Source organism: Scyliorhinus canicula, chromosome 14 (assembly GCF_902713615.1).
Source record: "Scyliorhinus canicula chromosome 14, sScyCan1.1, whole genome shotgun sequence".
Taxonomy (NCBI): domain Eukaryota; kingdom Metazoa; phylum Chordata; class Chondrichthyes; order Carcharhiniformes; family Scyliorhinidae; genus Scyliorhinus; species Scyliorhinus canicula.
In genome coordinates this window covers 31,849,083-31,870,203 of record NC_052159.1, presented here as the reverse complement: position 1 = coordinate 31,870,203, position 21,121 = coordinate 31,849,083, and the positions used below count along the sequence as shown (strand labels likewise).

The 21,121-nt window shown below is 48.8% G+C and overlaps 1 long non-coding RNA gene across 1 annotated transcript; it reads left to right on the top strand.

Moving 5' to 3' along the window:
- The first annotated feature begins 4,048 nt into the window (after positions 1-4,048).
- Positions 4,049-14,500, top strand: LOC119977874. The gene is made up of 2 exons (XR_005463307.1): positions 4,049-4,238; positions 14,297-14,500. It is a non-coding gene; the product is annotated as an uncharacterized LOC119977874 (long non-coding RNA).
- The last annotated feature ends 6,621 nt before the right edge of the window (positions 14,501-21,121 follow it).

The window sequence follows — 21,121 nt, the reverse complement described above, 5'->3', positions numbered from 1 at the left end:
TCTTCCAGGTGCTCCGGTTCCCTCCCACAGTCCAGAAATGTGCAGGTTAGGTGGATTGACCATGCAAAATTGCCCCTTAATGTCCAAAGATGGGCAGGTAAGATTGGGATTGGGGCGGCACGGTGGCGCAGTGATTAACACTGCTGCCACACGGTGCCGGGGACTGGGTTTGATCCTGGCCCTGGGTAACAGTCCGTATGGAGTTTGCACCTTCTCCCCGTGTCTGCGTGGGTCTCACCCCCACAACCCAAAGATGTGCAGGGTGGACGGATTGACCATGCTAATTGGCCCTTAATTGGCTACATTAAATTGAGCTCAGGGGATTTTGGCAGGTGTTTGCAGATGTCATGTCCACGGTGTTAAAAACAAGGGTGGCGCTGAGTCCAGAGGGGGCAATTTTCGGGGTGTCGGGAGACCCGGGAATCCAGGAGGAGAAAGAGGCAGGCGTTCTGGCCTTTGCTTCCCTGGTAGCCCAGAGACCGATACTATTAGCTTGGAGGGACTCAAAGCCCCCAAATTCGGAGACCTGGCTATCGGACATGGCTAGCTTTCTCTGTCTGGAGAAAATCAAGTTAGCCTTGAGAGGGTCTCTGTTAGAGTTCACCCGCAGGCGGCAATCGTTTGTCGACTTCTTCGTAAAATTAATTGTCAGCAGAGGGGGGGGGGTTAGTTTAGCTTAGAGTAGGGGGTTAATAAAGGTGGGATCTGTAAAGCAGGGAGAAGGCTTTTGCACTATGTTTATAGTTTCATGTACATTGTTTTTTTAAATTTAGAGTACCCAATTATTTTTTCTAATTAAGGGGCAATTTAGCGTGGCCAATCCACCTACTCTGCACATTTTTGGGTTGTGGGGGCGAAACACACGCAGACACGGGGAGAATGTGCAAACTCCACATGGACAGTGACCCAGAGCCGGGATCGAACCTGGGACCTCAGCGCCGTGAGGCAGCTGTGCTAACCACTAGGCCACCGTGCTGCCCTCATGTACATTGTTTATTGTGGTTCTTGTTATAATCCCAAAAAATACCTCAATAAAATGTTTATTAAAAGAAAAGTTATGAATTGAGATACAAATATATGGAGCGGGATTCTCTGATCCTGAGGCTAAATGTTGACGCCATCGTAAATGCTGTCGCGTTTTACGATGGCGTCAACAGGCCCCCAGGAGCAGCGATTCTGAGCCCGACAGGAGGCCAGCATGTCACTGGAGAGACCCACTGCCAATACCAGCATCAAATGGGTGACGTTGGTCTGCGCATGCGCAGTGGCTTCCTTCTCTGCGCCAGCCCCAACGCAAAATGACGTAGGGCTACAGGGGCCGCCGCGGAGCAAAAGAGGCCCCCAGCCCAAGAGGTCGGCCTGCCGATCGGTAGGCCCCGATCGGGGCCAGGCAACAGCGAGGCCCCCCCCACAGGGTCGGACCCCCCTCCCCCCCAACCAGGCCACCCCCCGAAAGGATGCACGCCGAGGTCCTGCCGGGTAAGACCACACGTGGACGGCGCCGGCGGGCTCTGATTTTCTTTGTGGTCACTCGACCCATCCCTGGCGGAGAATCATGGGGGTGGGGGGGGGCCACGTAGAGTGGCCCCAACCTGCGCCGCCCCGCTCACCGGAGAACCTGAGAATCGGCGGACTGGCGTCGCGGCGGAGTCGCGCGATTCGCACCCGGCCCAGCGATTCTCCAACCCGACGTGGGCTGAGAGAATCCCGCCCATGGGCTGTAATTTTCACTTTGATTGGCAATATTCTCAGTGTGACCACGCTGAAAATTTGTGTTCCAAAAAAATGACTTATTTTCAAATTAGGAGCCAATTAAATAGTGGAGTGTGATCACCAGGTTTAATTCAGTCAGTCTTCGTGGTACGTCTTTGAGGAAAATATGCCATTTCTTTTTCGCAACTTCTTTTAATTCCTGAGAAGTTTCTGCCCCTTTTCTTTCTTGAAGCCCCTTCGCTGATGGGGTCCACTGTCCTTTAACTGTCTCCGCACTCTTGTCCAAATGATCATTCTTTACTGAATGTGTAGCCAAACAGACCTGGGTACTGGAAACTAGGAAAGAGGTGCGATGTACAGGGTTTTGAAATTAAGCCACCAGGACTATGAGAGACATCAAAAGGGCTTAAAAGTAATTGCGGCTTCTCTAAAAATCTCTTTACCAGCACATTCTCAGCAGGCCCAGAAGGCAAAAACAGTAGAAATGGGGAAATATGATCACTGGTCCGAAGTGGTCTTGCACACCTTAAAATGGAACACCAGGAAAGTCTGGGAAATAAGGATACCAGTCCAAACTGTTTTTTGCCTATTGAGAAGAAACAATACTGGGGGCAGCATGGTGGCGCAATGGTTAGCACTGTTGCTTCACAGCGCCGAGGACCCGGGTTCGATTCTGGCCCCGGGTCACTGACTGTGTGGAGTTTGCACATTTACCCGTGTCTGCATGGGTTTCACCCCCACAAGCCAAAGATGGGCAGGTTGGGTGGATTGCTAAATTGCCCCTTAATTGGGGAAAAAAAATAATTTGGGTAATTTAAAAATGAATAAACAATAAACCCCTCATGAAGGACAACATGAATAAAATATCAATCAACTGTAAAAAGCTTGGTTTTATAATTCTGATGCATAAATAAAAATATAGGCGCTAACATTCAACAGGCACCGGTAGGTTGGTCACATGACCCCCATCCCTGCCTACAATTCCTCTGACCTCAATGTTAAGGAAACCCAGGCTGACTATATAATGCCAACGGATCTACTTCCTCCTTCTCACCAACACCTTCTCCTCCCCCCCACACGCCACAGCTCTGTCGCCGCTGAAGTCGATTTTCACTCATATTTGCTTTTTTGCGGCAGATTAAAAACAAGCGTCTTTTTTTTATCTGCACTTGATTAATATTTTACAGCCGAGCATTTGCATGCAAATCTTTTCAGCTGCCGTGAGATTAATTTAGCGGCAAATAATGAATTCTGTTTTGCTCAGCAGACAGATGGGCTCATTATTGCCCAGGTCAACTGAAAACTGATTCCGTCGATTTGTTTTACCTAACCTATTTGCAGAGAGGCAGGGGGCAAAATCTGTAATGTGTGACTAATCATACGAACCAGCACGTCCTTTTCTTAATGCTTATTTCTGATATTTTTTAATGAGCCGTACTGTTGTTTCTGCACAATATTTGACAAGGGTTCAAAGCTCAGAATAAATACCGATTTGGATGTGTTGATGCAGTGAAAGCCAAGATACAGAAAACAGTAAAATTATGAGTCCAGGGACTCCCAATAGTTCAGAGGGTATAATCAGCTGTGCAGAAATATACAGAGTTACACAGACAGCCGCCAGTTTTTATTGTTAATTCTGGCGTTGTGGGCTTTGCTGGCAATGCCAGCATTTATTGCCCATCCCCGGTTGCCCTTAAGTAGGTGGTGGGGAAGATCCAACTTCTCCCTGAACCATTGTGGCCTATGTGCAGCTGTTCCTACAAAGCTTTATAGGGAGTTCCAGGAAATGCTGGGAAGTTACAGCAGGTCTGGCAGTAGAGTGAAGCAATAAATCTTCTTCAGAGTCACATTGGACTCGAAACGTTAACTCTGTTTCTCTCCCCTGCTGTGTTTTCCCAGCATTTTGCGCTTCCATTTCAGATTTCCAGCATCCGCAGCATTTTGTTTTCATTATAAAGAGGTCCAGGATTTTGACCCAATGATTATGAAGTCAGCTTATGTTTGGAGCAGAGAGTTCACCTATTTTGACCCCTGCTACCTCTTCAAATTGGGTTTGTGCTTCTGGCTGATTCCCTCAACACACTTTAGGGAGTGGGAGGTGGATAGAGTTATTTTTTATTAATTTTGTTTTAGATATTTAAAGTACCCAATTCTTTTTATCCAATTAAGGGGCAATTTAGCGTGGCCAATCCACCTAACCTGTACATCTTTGGGTTGTGGGGGCGAAACCCACACAAACACGGGGAGAATGTGCAAACTCCACATGGGCAGTGGCCAACAGCTTCCTCTGCATGGCTGCATTATTAATACCACACACGAGCCGGTCCCCCAACATCTCAGAGAGGACAGCCCAAACTTATGGTGCTCAGCTGATGCCGCAGGTGGTCAAGAAGTCCGTGACAGATTCACCAGACAAGCACACCGCCGTATAAAACCAATATCGTTATATAACTATGGAAGCCCTGGGGTCATAGTGTTCGGAAAGCAAAGTGACCAGCTCATCACTTGGTGTCCGGTGTAGTCGGGTAAGTTAAACTCTTTATGATCCCAAATGTCTGGGCCTCACTGGCTGTCAGGAGGAGAACAGGATTGAAGAGTTCTGTCGAGTGGAGCTCCACAGTACAGGAAATGGGACTAAGTGCAGCCTTGGTGGGGCGTTCCCCGTTGAAGCCCCAGATTGCAACAGAGTCCCGTTTGATAGCTTAGTCTTTTTTGGCGCTGTAAGTGCCGTTAAACACCCAACTAAACACGATCAGCAATTCAGCATGGGACTGTTGTATCTGTAAAATCTCAGATACATTTGACCAGTGTATTAATCAAAAGCTTTGACATCTTTATTGATCAGGCAAACAAAGGACAACACAAATATAAACTCAAACCAACAATATGTACACTTAAATGAATCCAATAACATTTACTAAAGATTCCGAAGATTTGTGATACTGCCTGTAATTATGACTTTGGTTGAGCCGTGGGTCCGAGTCTCTGAGTCTCTCAGGTCCGTCAATGTGAAGGTAGGTCTCACACGCTGCCTCCTTCTGGCTTTGGTCAGACGTCTCAATTACCTCTGCATGGAGCTTTCGCTGCTGGTGTGTCTTGGGTATCTACTTTCTCCCTCTCCCTCCCAGCCTTTCCAGAAACTTCTCTGGCTTCCGGCCAATGAGGTCTCGGGAGGGGGTCTGAACCCCAATGGGTTTCTTGATGTCCACTTGACAGGACTTCTGGGCCTGTCCCCAGGTGTCCATCTCCAGTGATGTCGCTTTCACATAACCTGTTGCCCTATAGGGTAACAGCAGGAACGGTGCCCGAGAGTCTGGCTCGGTCTGGGATACCCAAAACAAATCGGTGCATATCAATAGGATCAATGATCCCCTGACGTGTGAGTGATGAGGCAGGTCCAGACATGTTCTGGCAGTTTGTCTGGGGGTTGTGTATTTGACTTTGGCCAGGTCCGACTTCCCTTCAGCCTGCCTGAGATTTGGACTGCAGTTTAATTTAAAGTGTTCAATTCTTTAATTTAAGATATCCTATTTAATCGGGCTCTGAGATACCCTCAATCACGACACAGGAGAGAAGATAGATGATTCAAAGGCTTTAATCATCTGAGAACTGTACAGCAGCCGAGAAGTGTGCTCATCACATGTTGCCTGAGAGAGCCTTAACTTATATACCGTTTCCTGGGGGCAGAGCCAGAGGCGGAGTCCCCTAGGGTTCCAAGCCTGGTCTTAAAGGGCCAATGCATTAAAGGTAAGGTACCATTATATCAGCTACTGATAACATTCATCACAGGCTCAAAACTCGGCTCTGTCAGGTTACCACAGGACTCTGTTGCAATTCAGTTCGATCGCACCCTAAATTTAAATGTTGCTGGCCAGGTTTTCCGGGGCAGATGAAATATGGCAGCAAAATGGCACTGCTGATTCCTGAAAGTATCTTTTATAGTACAACTTGTGGGGCAGGTGAATTGTCCCCCATGACTCCTCAAGGAAGCATTCGGCCTACCCCATGACAATCAGAGCCTCTCTATTGTCGCAGCTGCAATTGCCACCCCCTACTCCCTATTCCCAATGTGTACTCCACCTCATGTGACTCGTTTTCCCATGTGCTACTGGCCTGTCGAGCAATTTGACCTACTGCCAGGAAAAACACAGAACAGAAAAATGACGATGGTGTCCTGCTGTCAAATGAGACATGGCCTCTGCATCCCTGTTTTCCTGACTCCTTAGCCACTTGTGGCCTTCCCTGAGTTCTCCTGCCACTCTATGTCTTTAGGTTGTCTCTTTGTCCACAGATCCTGCACTATTACTGAGCTGGTAAAATAACTAACAGGCAAAACAACCGATGATGCTCTGACATTATTGAACTGCTGAACCATTACGAATGTTGTTTGATCCTTAACACGGTTTCCAGCTGTTGTAAGTAATGCGTCACTATGTTTTGCTTTGTGAGGCTGAAAGGGGGTTGAAATATGGCTCTGTTAGATTTCTGACCTGACTTGTTTTTTTTCTCTGAAATCGCTAGTGATTGTATAGATTTTAAATCACTTGCAGCAGTGCGAGTATATCACTCTTGAAAATTGGCCTAATGATTGGTAAAAAATGTGATTTTTGTCCCTCCAATGTTTTCCTTTTCCTTAACGGCCAAGGACCCTGTACCATAACTTACATTGGAATCCTGGCCTGACATACAAGCTGGCTGGTGGGAAGGAGTGGAAGATCAGAGGCAGAAGGCTGCGACCTGCGGGATAGGGTCCTTGCTGTTGAGGTGAGTGGTAACCATGGAGAGGTTACCAGGGGTGACAGTGATCAGAGGAGGATGATGAGGGGGAAGCCCCCAACTCTTCTGGCCATTAGCTCAGTGCTGATGGGAAGCCACCATTATTCCCTTGCTGGGCCTCCAATCAAAAGAACAGATCAGGGCCCGGTAACATCAAACCCCAGCTTAAGCAAGATGTTGACATCTTGGGATGGGCGTTTTGCTTGCCTGCTCAAAGGAGCAGGTTGACACTGGGACATGACTAGAAGGCAGTGCGATCAGCAGGCTATGTCATTCTCGTCATTGTTAATGTGCCCCTTGGCTCATGGTGCATGATGGGGGTGTGGGTGGGGGGTTAAAACTGGGGCCAAAGTAGCCAGTTTTCAAGTGTGACCCTAGACAATGAATGTTGGAGACGCCCTAGCTAAGCTCCATTCTGCCCTCATCCCCATCCAACAACAATGATTACTGAATGAAGAACACTAATTGTCGCATCCCTACTGAGATCTACTAACTCAAGAAAAAATAGGATTGGAAGCCAACCAAGAACGTATAACCTTATGGCTGAATAATGGATTGAGTAAGGCTTTAACCAACCAAACATTCAGTTTGAATCTTATAATGTTGTAAATTTAAAGGCAGAAATGTAATGGTTGATTTACAATCTGAAGCAAGCTATGGGAGGTAAATTGGGTCTTGGGGTTAAGGATGCTCGGCGATAACACACGTGGTGAAGGAAGCTCAGAATCAAGCCTGGGCAATACCTCAAGCCATATCAGTGATTGATCGTCAATGTTGCTGAGTCAACGACCCGTAACTTCCGACCTAATTGCATTGTTGAAGCACCTTCACCATATGAACTGCAGTAGTGCAGGGGCAGCACGGTGGCACAGTGGTTAGCACTGCTGCCTCACGGCACCGAGGTCCCAGGTTCGATCACGGCTCTGGGTCACTGCCTGTGTGGAGTTTGCACATTCTCCCCGTGTCCGCGTGGGTTTCGGCCCCACAACCCAAAGTTATGCAGGGTAGGTGTATTGGCCACGCTAAATTGCCCCTTAATTGGAAAAAAATGAATTGGGTACTCTAAATTTGTAAAGAAAAATAACTGCAGCAGTGCAGAAGAAGGCCCACCATCACCTTCCCTCGGAGGACTAATGAACGGTACTAAATTAACATCTCACCAGTGATGCCCATGCCCAAGAAAAAAATACATAATCAAGATTCCGTGACTAAGCCTGTCACTATAGTAACTGGGACTCTTTCTCTTCAGTTCCACGTGATTCTGAAAGCCAGTGACCTAATCGGTATGGTGGTCTTGGCTGGACGAACAGCAGAAAAATTATTAATTTATGTGCCTGCGGTCTGTATTTGTTTTTAGCCAGTTATGTGATAGTAGTACACATGTGCACATCTCCCCCTATTCGGGTGCCTAATTCAGATTCTCTCAACACACACCCAACATCTTTTGATTTAAGGAAGTGGGTGTGTTGTCACGGGTTTCAACTGCGTGAATTCTTCAGTCACCTGCTTTCGAGAGCGGAACCTGGTGATGAGTCTCCACATGTGGCACTAGAAGTTGGGCCGCTCAAAAAAAGGCAAGCTGTTTGAGAGAGGCTGCAAATCCAACGCACTGCGACCCCGATATGTATTTATTCTAAAGGCTGTTCGTACAGCAGCAATAGCAAAACATTACGAATTTGGCAAGCTCCTCAGGCAAAGTGATACATTTAGGTCTAAACAAAAAGGAGAAAACCATTGACAATGAAGATCTGAGAATTAATAAGGTACATAGCCATCTATTGGAAATCTGTCAAGCAGCTGGCAATAAAGAAACAGTTTGAAAAGGCCTTGTAAACTAAATTGTTAGCTACAGCATGAAGGTCATGGACAGCAATTTTATATACAACAGATCTGCGTCAGTGAAAAGGCCTGGCTACATCACTGTGAATTTTGTGGCAGTTAATTTTCAAAGGATGGAAAGTGTGACATGCAACTGGTGCTGATTTCTAATGCGCTGAATTCACTTTCTCATTGGGTGGCTGAGTGGGCAAATACACGGCCTGGAAATGGCACGGTGCGTCAGTTGGTCATTTTGGGTCCAATGCTTCACAACGATTTTGGTTTAATTGTTCTTTGTAGATGTTGTGGCCCACTGATGGTTAACTACTTCAGGTGAAGGGAAGGGATAGAATTTCTGACTGTCTTAACATGCTCGTCACCGCTTCCTGTGCACACTATTTTTGGCAGGTTTTATCCTGCTTATTTTAAACTGGTCACTCTCTGATTAAGAGCATCTTGCTAATTGGATAGTCTAACCCAAGGGCAGCTAAAGGAAATTATATTTTAAAGACACATTGGTTGGACTTCTCCAGCTGCGACAATTTATTTTTCCCGCTGGCAGCACCTCCCCCCACCCACTGGCAGCACGGGGTGGTTTCAATGGGAAATTTCGTTGACAAGTGGCGGGATTATAGAATCCCGCCGGGAGTGAACATTGCGTCGCCAAGAAACACGCAGTGGAGAGGGGGGGGGGGGGGGGGGGGGGGGGGGGCGCGGATAATCCAGCCCATTGTGTTCATCATAGAAAAATCTGCAAACCCCTCTAAAATTTAGAGTACCCAATTCATTTTTCCCAATTAAGGGTCAATTTAGCGTGTCCAATCTACCTACCCTTCACATCTTTTGGGTTGTGGGGGCGAAACCCACGCTAACACGGGGGAGAATGTGCAAACTCCACACGGACAGTGACCCAGAGCCGGGATCGAACCTGAGACCTCCTGCTGCCCAACCCCTGGAATATTTAATTGTTTTTCTGGGTAATTCATTTCACTCATATCTTTTATGAATTGACTCAATGTGACAGTGTTTACATGATTCAGTAAGAGCTAATGACTATGAATCAATGGCAAGCTTTGGGTTCATCCCAGAGAATACCACAACGGGAACTATTGAGGACCATGTCAATGTCACTCTTAATGAGCTACAAAGACCTACACATCACATAGTGATTTTACAAGGTGAGAGCCAATTCTTTCCCATTCTGCTTCAGCATAAGGAACCTAAAGAGTATTGGTGCTATGTCCAATTAGTGTTCTGAACGCACGACTGACTGCTCCATGTGGGTTTGTAAAAATGATTTCTACCCACAGTACTGGTGAAGATGCAACCTGAAGGTATTAACTGAATAGAAGAATGGCATCAGATTATGACTCCTTTACTACTAATTACCAAATTTGGATCTTTTTCATTAAGGCAGCCCAGTATTAAAATGAAAACTCTAACCTTGGTGCTATTTTTATTTTAGACCAGCACATATATCTTTCCTACTGTGGAATGATTGCTGTATTCAGCATATTAATATCTCCTTGGAATTATAAATACCCAGCGACCTAATTGAAGTAATGTTGAGAAAAATCTGGGAGGGTGGTTTAAACTCTTTGTTCCAGTAATGCTAACTAAGCACAGCAACATTAAGTTAATGGAAGGTTCCCAGGCTGCCAAGTGCAAAGGAATGTCTAGTTCTGGGGTTGGGCAGCAAACTATGACATGATGTGGCCCAGGGCCAGATGTGCAACCATTACAAAGAGCCGTCTTTATATGATTTAGAGACAGAACACTCCCAATGGGCTTGCGGGTAGATGCACTACTTAGTGTAGTGCTAAGCCAGGGAGATCAGAAAGGACACAGTCTGGTGTGCTGAGTTAGCTGATCTCATTTGTGTATAGATGTAACAGAGGGCTTTATCCCAGTGAGTGAAAGAAGAGGAAAATCAGGGCACATGAAGAATTCTACCCCAGCATGGACAATTGTGAAGAGGCAAGAAGAGTAAACCAAACCAAATTAAGTGTTGAAAAATCCAAACACTGTCCAAAGGCAAAATTGTCTAATGTTTGGTACCAGGTCAGCTTGTTAAAAGTACAGCAATCACATGCTGTAATTCAGGCAGATTATGTAGTTAATGTGTCTAAAGGGTATTGGATTGCCTGACACAGCCCAGCAAGGAAAACCAGGTGGGGCAGACCACGGGCACGATTTAACGGAAAAAACTGCTGTTTTGGACAGGAATAGCAGGGTGTTTCTTACCCCGCTATCAAATGGGGCTTTGTTTTATTTTTGGCCAAGGTACGGTACACCCTGCCGAGACCATACTTGCCTCACTTCCTGCACTGAAGGCTCACCCCAACCTATCTCTTAGGGTGTCCTTGAGCCCTCCCTGTGCCCCAATTCTTAAGGGCAGGGAACCCCCGGATCCGACCCCTGGCACCCGGACACATTGGCACTGCCAGCCCAGCACCCTGGCAGTGCCCCTTCCAGCCCAGCAGTGCCATTCGGACACCCTGTCAGTGGCAAGATGCCCGAGTGGCAGCAGGAGTGCCAGGGTATCACCCTGCCCAGAGCCCGACCACCATGGGCCTCAAATGGCTTGGGAGACCCCACGAGGCACCGTTATGCCTGGCCCACGTTTGTGTGGACCAGTGCTAAAAGGGGGCAGGCGAGGTCTTCCAAGCACGGGCATTCGTGCCCGAGCCTCAGGATAATGGCTCATTTAAATATGTTAATCTGGAAGTTGCCCAGCGAGGGCGAGATGCAGATCATGACATCCTGCGAGATCTTGTTAGATCTCACAAGGGGTTTGGAGCGTGGCAAATCTTGCAAGTTTGCCTTGTCACCGAGTCGGGCAAGACAAGGCTGCTTATTTATGCTGCACATGTCGTAAAAACCCAAATGATTTTCTGTTCATTTCTCACCCAATTTTCCTCATTGCATTGGGAAATCTAATTATCCTAATGGATCGTTTAAATATATACATCTGGATTTTACCCAGCGGGAGCGAGAGCCATATCCTGATGTCTCGCCAGTATCCGTTAAATCTCGTGAGACCCTTTTAAAAAAAATTTAGAGTACCCATTTATTTATTTATTTATTCCAATTAAGGGGCAATTTAGCATGGCCAATCCACCTACTCTGCACACCTTTGGGTTGTGGGGGTGAAACCCACGCAGACATGGGGAGAATGTGCAAACTCCACACGGATAGTGACCTAGGGCCGGGATTCAAACCCGGGTCCTCAGCGCTGCAGTCCCAGTGCTAACCACTGCGCCACATGCTACCCATCTTGTGAGATATTTTGAGCATCGTGAATCTCGTCAGATTCAATGGTCTCGAACCGACACCAAGTCGGGCGTTGCGAGGCTGTTGAACCGCGCTCACCATAATCAAAGTCCCCAAAATCACCATCCTGCAGGGAAACATGGACTAGAAACTTAACTAGATCTACCACATAATTACTGTATCTACAAAATCAGGCCAGAGGCTGAGAATTCTGCAGCGAGTAAATCACCTCTGTTTCCAAAGCCTGTTTACCATCTATGAGACTGAAGTCAGGCGTGTGATGGAATACTCTGTACTTGCCTCGATGCACCGCCAACAATACTCAAGATGTTTGGCAATGTCCAGGATAAAACAATCCACTTGATTGACACTCCATCCATCACCTTGAATATTCACTCCCTCCACCATCGGAACACTGTATCTGCTCTACCATCTACCACTCAATGTATCTCCTAAACTGTAGCATTGACCATCCAGGCAAACAAAGACAGCAGGTCCCACCACCTCAACGTTATACACCATTTACCTTGGGAATATATTGCTGTTCCCTCATTATTACTGGTCAACATTTTGGAAGTCACTACACCAAAGTTTTCTTGATTTCTTTGTATTGGCTTTGACTGTCTTCTGTTAGGAAGAGGAATCTTGGGGGCAGCACGGTGGCACAATGGGTTAGCCCTGCTGCCTCACGCGCCAAGGTCCCAGGTTCGTTCCCGGCTCTGGGTCACTGTCCATGTGGAGTTTGCACATTCTCCCTGTGTTTGTGTGGGTTTCACCCCCACAACCCAAAAGATGTACAGGCTAGGTGGATTGGCCACGTTAAATTGCCCCTTAGTTGGAAAAAATGAATTGGGTACGCTACATTTAAAAAAAGAAGAGGAATCTTTAGGGGCAGCATGATGGCGCAGTGGCTAGCATTGTAGCTTCACGGCACTGAGGTCCCAGGTTCGATCCCGACCCTGGGTCACTGTCCATGTGGAGTTTGCACATTCTTCCTGTGTTTGTGTGGGTTTTGCCCCCGCAACCCAAAGATGGGCAGGGTAGGTGGATTGGCCACGCTAAATTGCCCCTTAATTGGAAAAAAATGAATTGGGTACTCTAAATTTATTTAAAAAAAGAAAGTGGAAATTTTGCTTGTGATCCCACTTATGGACCAGAATTTTCGGATCCTCTCGCCCCGCCAACGGTGAACCCCCGCAGCTGGGTTCCTGTGGTCAGAGGGACGGCGGGGAGTGTGGGGGTGGGGGTGGGGGGGGGGGGTGTATAGAATGGGAAACTCCATTTACAGCGGTGAGGCAATATTTCCCACTGCCGGCCAATGGTGGACTGCCTCCGTTGCCATGAAACATGCCATGGGGGGAGGGCGAGGAGAGGGGTGAAATCACACCCATGAACTCTAATTTGAGAAAGCGAGTGTGCATGATAATGGCAGCTGATTTGTCTTGGCTGGGATGTCCTCTGCAATGATGTACTGACGGACAATGAGATTCACACTTTTGCTGAGGCTGTCTAAGAGTAATGGAACATCATCCCTGCAAGTATCAGTACCTTTCGTGGGGAGGAAGGAAACTGGCAAAAAAAAAAAGTTAAGAAATGAGATGCCACCGTACAACATTGGCATTGACCAGCTGATATCGCTACCTGTGAGCTGGTTTGCCCTGCTTTCATTGACTTCATGAAGACGGGCTTTGACAAAGTGTCATCTGAACTCAAAACGTTAGCTCTTTTCTCTCCCTACTGTCATGGGAATGTCACTTTAAGAAATGTTTTTCTGCTCAAGTGGCTGCAGTGATGTCAGAGTGTGGGTGGAGCTGAGCTCTAGCTCTGCTTTTTAGTTTCGCTTTGAGGAAAAGCTGGGATGTGGCTGTGTTTTTTAGTTTTGTTTTAGTGTTGGAGCTGCAGCCAGCCAAAGGAGGTGTCATTTTGATCTCTCTGCCATCTAAAGCCTATCTCTGGATCATTTGGTGAATTCAGAGTGATAACTGCTCTCAGTAGAGAATTTAAACCTGATGTGCTTCTGGAAAAAGGTTTTTTGTCTTATGGATGTTGTAAGGAAAGTTTAAGGATAACTTAGAGTGTTGTATTCTTTGGGGGTTGCATTTGAATTGATGGTTGCTAAAACATTCACTGAATGTTTTAAAATGGTTAACTGAGTTCATAGAATAAACATTAATTTGCTTTAAAAAATACTTTTAGATTTCTGCTGCACCACACCTGCAGAATGGGCCGTGTGCTCCGCATACCACAATCTAGTAAAAGGAGTGGGTCAGGTGATCTCCATGATTTACTTTGGAGTTCGCTAAACCCTGGCCCATAACACTACAGATGCTGCCAGACCTGCCGAGATTTTCCAGCATTTTCTGTTTGGTTTCATTGACTAACTACCAATAGTCATGTCTGAGTCTTAAGATCAAGTCCAGAAAGGGATAGTATTTGGGGCATCTAGCATTCAAGTAAAACAACTTCTCACACAAAATGACCAGGAAATGTGTGATTTTTTTTTTAGGCAGCCGCCGGACACCCTTTAACATTAAAATTCATAGAGTATGAGAAGTAAGCTCTCCTTGCACATGTTGAAAATGACACTGGCAATCACAAAGTTGACCTTTCATCACAAATGTTTATTGGCCTGAAATGTTGGGGATTAATTTTACTGCAGGGTCTTTTGCACTTGGCCCCTGAATATTTTTTTATTTTTCTCCTGTCTCTTCAACAGCATCTTCATTGATGGGTTCCATCCCTCTCTCAGCAGTACCCACCCCTCCCGATGGCGCTTCAGAGCTGCTGGCCCGCTGATTGGGCTGGTGTCACAGAAAGCCTGCCTGGTGTCGTTTTCCGAGGAGAAACAAAATCTTGAGTCGTGTGAATTTGTGAGACTGCACTAGAGCAAAGCAAATAAAAACATTCCATTTTATAAAGCATTCATGGGGTCACCTGTGCCGGATTATTTCCATCCTCCTGTTATACGTTCTATTATAACTATTGGTGCACTCGCAATTTTTTTTCGCCTTTGAGAAAGCGAGAATATTGGGGGGGGGGGAAGTTCTGAATCTTTTTGATGGGCAATTACTCCACATCCAGCAGAGAATTCTTCACCTCCCTTTGCCTTTCATAATCTATCTGGCAGGAAATCACAATGTCCGATGTGCTGCAGGAGAATTGCAGGGCACATTTCATCATTCAGACATTTCTCTAGCTCACAGTCTTTTTCACTTAGCGTTTCTTTTTGTTAGGTTTGCAAAATGCTGCTTTTGGTTCAATTTTCTCACCTTGTCTTCTGAGGCTGGTGACTCATGCTGGGTAAGGAACCCCGTCTATCTGCAATGATTTGCAAGAAGGAGTTTGTATTGGCACGACACTTTTATACATGCTTAGGCATGCTGTTTAATTCAATGTTCTTTCTTGGGATGTGGGTTTCACTGATGAGGTTATTATTAGTTGCCCATCTCTAATTGCTGGCGATAAGGTAGTTTTGAGCTGCCTTCTTGAAGCGCTGCTTCATGTGGTGTAGGTACATCCTCTGTGCTGTTGGGGGGGGAATTCCAGTATTATGACCCAGTGACAGTGAAGGAACAGCGATACATTTCCAAGTTAGGATGGTGTGAGGTTTGGAGGGGAACGTGCAGTGGTGATGTTCTCATGTATTTGCTACCCTTGCCCTTCTAGATGGTAGTGGTCGTGGGTTTGGAAGGTGCTGTTTTAGAAAGCTTTTTAAAAAAAATAATTTTTATTGAGAAATTTTGAATTTATACAACAACATCAAACCATACTAAAATACCAACAATAACAATAATGACAACAGTCATGAACCTTCGCCCCTCCTCAATGAACAACCCAACATATTAACAACAACTTAAATTAACACAATGTTAAGTCACATAACCGTAACGAAAAAAAAATAGAAGTTCCCCCTCCCATTTAGCCTTCAGCTCCTCCACTGACGACTCCTCCACCTCCTGCATTACCTTATAGATGTCAGACACATTACCCTCTCCGACCCATACCCCCGAAAGCACTCTGTCCATCGTCCCCCGCGAGGGCAGCAAAGGGAATCCCTCTACCTGTCGCCTAGCAAACGCCTTTACCTGCAGGTATCTGAACATGTTCCCCTGGGGAAGGCCAAATTTATCTTCCAGTTCCCCCAGGCCCGCAAACCTCCCGCCAATAAACAGGTCCCTCAATTTGCTGATGCCCGCCCTTTGCCACCCCCTAAATCCCCCATCCTTGTTCCCCGGGATGAACCGATGGTTGCCACCCAGTGGAGCCTCCATCGAGCCCCCTGTTTCCCCCCTATGCCGTCTCCACTGTCCCCAGATTCTTAGGGTCGCCGCCACTACCGGGCTCGTGGTATACCTCTTAGGGGAAAACGGCAACGTCGCCGTTACCATGGCACCCAGGCTCGTACCTCTACATGACGCCATCTCCATTCTTTTCCACGCCGCCCCTCCCCCCTTCATCATCCATTTACGCACCATTGACACATTGCCCGCCCAATAGTACCCCAAAAGGTTGGGCAGCGCCAGCCCACCTCTATCCCTCCCTCGCTCCAGGAAAACTCTCTTCACTCTCGGAGTCCCATGTGCCCACACAAAGCTCAAGATACTGCTAGTCACCCTCCTAAAGAAGGCCCTGGGGATGAAGATGGGCAGGCACTGAAAAAGGAACAAGAACCTCGGAAGCACCGTCATTTTGACGGACTGCACCCTCCCCGCCAACGACAATGGCAGCATGTCCCACCTCTTGAACTCCTCCTCCATCTGATCTACAAGTCTGGTGAAATTATGTTTGTGAAGGGTCCCCCAGTCCCTGGCCACCTGCACCACCAGGTACCTAAAACTCTCCCCTGCCCGCCTAAGCGGGAGCCTACCAATTCCTTCCTCCTGGTCTCCAGGGTGCACCACAAACACCTCACTCTTGCCTAAATTTAGTTTATAACCTGAAAAGGTCCCAAACTCAGCTAGCAGCTCCATCACCCCTGGCATCCCTCCCAGCGGGTCCGCCACATACAGTAACAGGTCATCGGCATACAACGACACCCTATGTTCCTCCCCACCCCGCACCAAACCCCTCCACCTCCCTGAATCCCTCAACGCCATCGCCAACGGTTCGATTGCCAATGCAAACAACAAGGGGGGACAGGGGGCAACCCTACCTGGTCCCTCGGTAAAGCCGGAAGTACTCCGATCTCCTCCTATTCGTGGCCACGCACGCCATCGGGGCCTCATATAGCAGCCTCACCCATCTAATAAACCCTTCACCAAATCCAAACCTCCCCAACACCTCCCATAAGTACCCCCACTCCACTCTATCGAACGCCTTCTCCGCATCCAGCGCCACCACTATCTCTGCCTCCCCCTCAATTGCCTGCATCATGATGACATTCAACAATATCTGCACATTCGTGTTCAGCTGCCTTCCCTTTACAAACCCTGTCTGGTCCTCGTGTACAACCCCTGGCACACAGTTCTCTATCCTGGTGGCCAGGATTTTTGCCAGCACCTTGGCATCTACGTTGAGGATAGATATGGGCCTGTATGAACCGCACTGCTGGGGGTCCTTGTCCCTCTTTAAGATTAACGAGATCAGCGCCCGCGATATCGTCGGGGGCAAAGTCCCCCCTTCCCACGCTTCATTAAGTGTCCGCACCAGCAAGGGGCCCACTAGGTCCACAACCTTTTTATAAAATTCCACCGGGAACCCATCCGGCCCCGGTGCCTTCCCTGACTGCATCTGCCCGATCCCCTTAACTAGCTCCTCCAGCTCAATCGGCGCACCCAACCCCTCCACCTGCTCCACCTGAACCTTTGGGAAAGAAAGCCTGTTGAGAAACCTCTCCATTCCCCTCCTCTCCCCCGTTGGCTCCGACTGGTACAGTTCCCCGTAAAAGTCCTTGACTTTCTACCCCCTTCCGCACCACATTCCCACTCTTGTCTCTCACTCCAGGAATTTCCTTAGCAGCATCCCGCTTGCGGAGCTGATGAGCCAGCATCCTACTCGCCTTTTCACCATGTTCGTACACTGCCCATTGTGCCTTCCTCCACTGTGCCTCCGCCTTTCTAGTGGTCAGCAAATCAAATTTAGCCTGCAGGCTGCGCCTCTCCCCCAACAGTCCCTCCTCTGGTGCCTCTACGTACCTCCTGTCTACCTCCAGCATCTTTCCCACCAGTCTATCCCTCTCACTCCTCTCGCTCCTCTCCCTGTGTGCCCGGATGGATATCAGCTCCCCACGAATCACTGCCTTCAGGGCTTCCCAGACCACTCCCACCTGAACCTCCCCCGTATCATTCACCTCGAGGTACCCCTCAATACTTGCCCGGACCCTCCTACACACCTCCTCCTCCGCCAACAACCCCACATCCAACCGCCACAACGGGCGCTGGTCCCGCACCTCCCCCATCTCCAACTCTATCCAATGCGGAGCGTGGTCGGAGATTGCAATGGCCGAATACTCGGCCTCCTCCACTCTCGGAATCAGTCCCCTACTCACCACGAAGAAATCTATCCGAGAGTAGACCCTATGTACATGGGAGAAGAAAGAGTACTCCCGTGTCCTCGGCCTCACAAACCTCCATGGATCCACCCCACCCATCTGGTCCATAAACCCTCTCAGTACCTTGGCCGCTGCCGGCCTCCTATCCGTCCTAGAGCTGGACCGATCCAGTCAAGGATCCAACACTGTATTGAAGTCCCCCCCCCATGATCAGACCTTCCACCTCTAGATCCGGGACCCGTCCCAACATACGCCTCATAAAACCCGCATCGTCCCAATTTGGGGCATACACACTAGCAAGTACCACCTTCTCTCCTTGTAGCCTGCCCCTAACCATAACATACCTACCTCCCTTATCCGCCACCACCTCCGATGCCTCAAACAACACATTTTTCCCCACCAGAATCGCCACTCCCCGGTTCTTCACATCCAACCCAGAGTGGAAAACCTGCCCCACCCACCCCTTCCTCAGACGGACCTGGTCCGCCACCTTCAGGTGGGTCTCCTGAAGCATTGCCACATCTGCCTTTAGCCCCCTCAGATGAGCAAGTACCCTCGACCGCTTCACCGGCCCATTCAATCCTCTCGCATTCCAGGTGACCAACCGGATCAGAGGGTGTCCCACCCCCTCCCCCGTCGACTAGCCATAGCCCGTCAACTGCCAGCCCCAGGCCAGCACCCCCGCCTGACCCAGTCCCCACAGCGACAACACCTCACCTCTGTCCCCCCCCGGCCCCCACCAGCTCCTTCCTGACCCTGCCAGCAGCAACCCGGTATTCCCCTTTCCCCCCCTCCCTCCCCCCTAGGCTAGGAACCCTCCTAGCCGCGAACCGTCCTCCATTGTACTTCTGTGGGTCAGCTAACTTCTGCTGACCCCGGAAACTCCTGCCAATATCCCGACCCCTCCCAAAGTGGGATCATCCCCCATCCTATCCCTCCTCCAGGCACCGCTCCAGCGCAGGGAAGAACCAGTTAAGGCCCCGCCTCCCCCGTCACCGTCTCCACCCCCCAGCCCCGCAGCACGGGAAACCAGAGGAAAGCCCGCGCTTTCGCACTGCCCCACCACACCCTTCTGACGCAGCTCCCAAATACCAGCCCCACTCCATACCCCCAACCCGACATAGAATACAACAAACCCCCCAACGCTCCCCGCAAGATACAAAACTCAAACAATGCCCCACAGCAAAAAAAAAGAACAACACCCCCATAAATAACCATGTCAAAATTGCAAAAGTACAGAAAAAGAGAACACAGCAACAGCATAAACCAGCAATAAAGTATTACAACTGACCCCGCAACCCCCAACCCCTAGTTCAAGTCCAGTTTCTCCGTCCGCACGAAGGCCCACGCCTCCTCCGGGGAATCAAAATAATAATGCCGGTCCGAATAAGTTACCCACAGGCGCGCAGGCTGCAACATTCCGAACTTTATCTTCTTCTTGTAAAGCACCTCTTTCGTCCGATTAAACCCGGACCGCTGCTTAGCCACCTCCGCACTCCAATCCTGGTAGATCCGTACTACCCCATTCTCCCAGTTGCTGCTCTTCACCTTCTTGGCCCAGCGCAGCACACACTCCCGATCACTGAACCGGTGGAACTTCACCAGCACCGCATGCGGGGGTTCACTCTCCTTAGGCCTCCTGGCCAGTACTCTGTGGGCTCCCTCCAGCTCCAGGGGCAGATGGAAAGACCCGTCCCCCACTAGCGAGTTCAGCATCGTAGCCACATAGGTTGTCTGGTCCGACCCCTCCAGCCCCTCCGCAAGGCCCAAGATCCGCAGATTTTTCCGCCTCATGCAGTGATCAAGCTCCTCGAAGCGGTCCTGCCACTTCTTGTGGAGTGCCTCGTGCCCCTCCACCTTACTCACGAGGACCACGGCCTCCTCCTCTCGTTCAGTGGCCTGTGTCTGCAACGCCTTGATGGCAGCACCCTGGGTCGTCTGAATCTCCGAGAGCCTTTTGTTCGTTTCCTGCAGAGAGCTCAGTACCTCAGCCTTGAAATCTGCAAAACAGCGCAGGAGAGCAGCTTGTTGCTCCTGGGCCCACTGCTTCCACTCCTCTGGAGCTCCGCCGGCCGCCATCTTGGATTCCTTCCCCCGTTTTTTCTGGGGAGCTGCTGCCGTTTTTTCCCCCTTTCCAATCCGAGTTCGAGTCATGAACTGCGGGGAAAGTCAATCAGCACACCTTCTCCCACCGGGAGACGTCAAAAAATTTCTGTTTTGGGCTCTAAAAAGAGCCGAAAAGTCCTTTTGAAACGGGAGCTCCCAAATGTGCGGCTTCCTACGTCATCGCCGCCACCGGAAGTCGCTGTTTTAGAAAGCTTGATGAGTTGTTGTAATGCATCTTGTCGATGGTATCCGCAGCTGTTACTGTGTGTTAGAGGTGCAGAGAATGAATGTTGAAAGTGGTGGACGGGGTGCCAATCATACAGGCTGCTTTGTCCTGCATGATTTTAAAATACATTCATTTTTACCAGATGTGGGCTTCGCTGGCGAATCCAGCATTTGTTACCCATCCCTAATTGCCATTACGAAGGTGGTGGTGAGCTGCCATCCTGAACCGCTGCAGCCCATGTGGTGTAGCTGCACCTACTGTGCTATTAGAGAGGGAGTTCCAGGACATGAACCCAGCGACAGTGAAGGAACAACGGTATATTTCCAAGTCAGGATGGTGAGTGACTTGGAGGGGAACTTCCAAGTGGTGGGGTTCCAAGGTATTTGCTGCTCTTACAGAGGGAGCATCGGGTGTCGCTCTATGCCGGTGACCTCCTGCTGTATGTTTCGGATCCTTTGGAGAGTATGGGAAGTATTATGGGCCTGTTGGGGAGGTTTGGAGGGTTCTCGGGATACAAGCTGAATGTAAGGAAAAGCAAGATATTCCCGGTGAATCAGCTGGCACAGCGGGCTAATTTAGGGGGGTTGCCATTTATGGTAGCAAGGGATAGGTTTAGGTACTTGGAGATTCAGGTAGCAAGGGAATGGACGGGGCTCCATAAGTGGAACTTAACAAAGCTGGTGGAGGAGGCTAGGGAGGATCTTAAGAGGTGGGATACA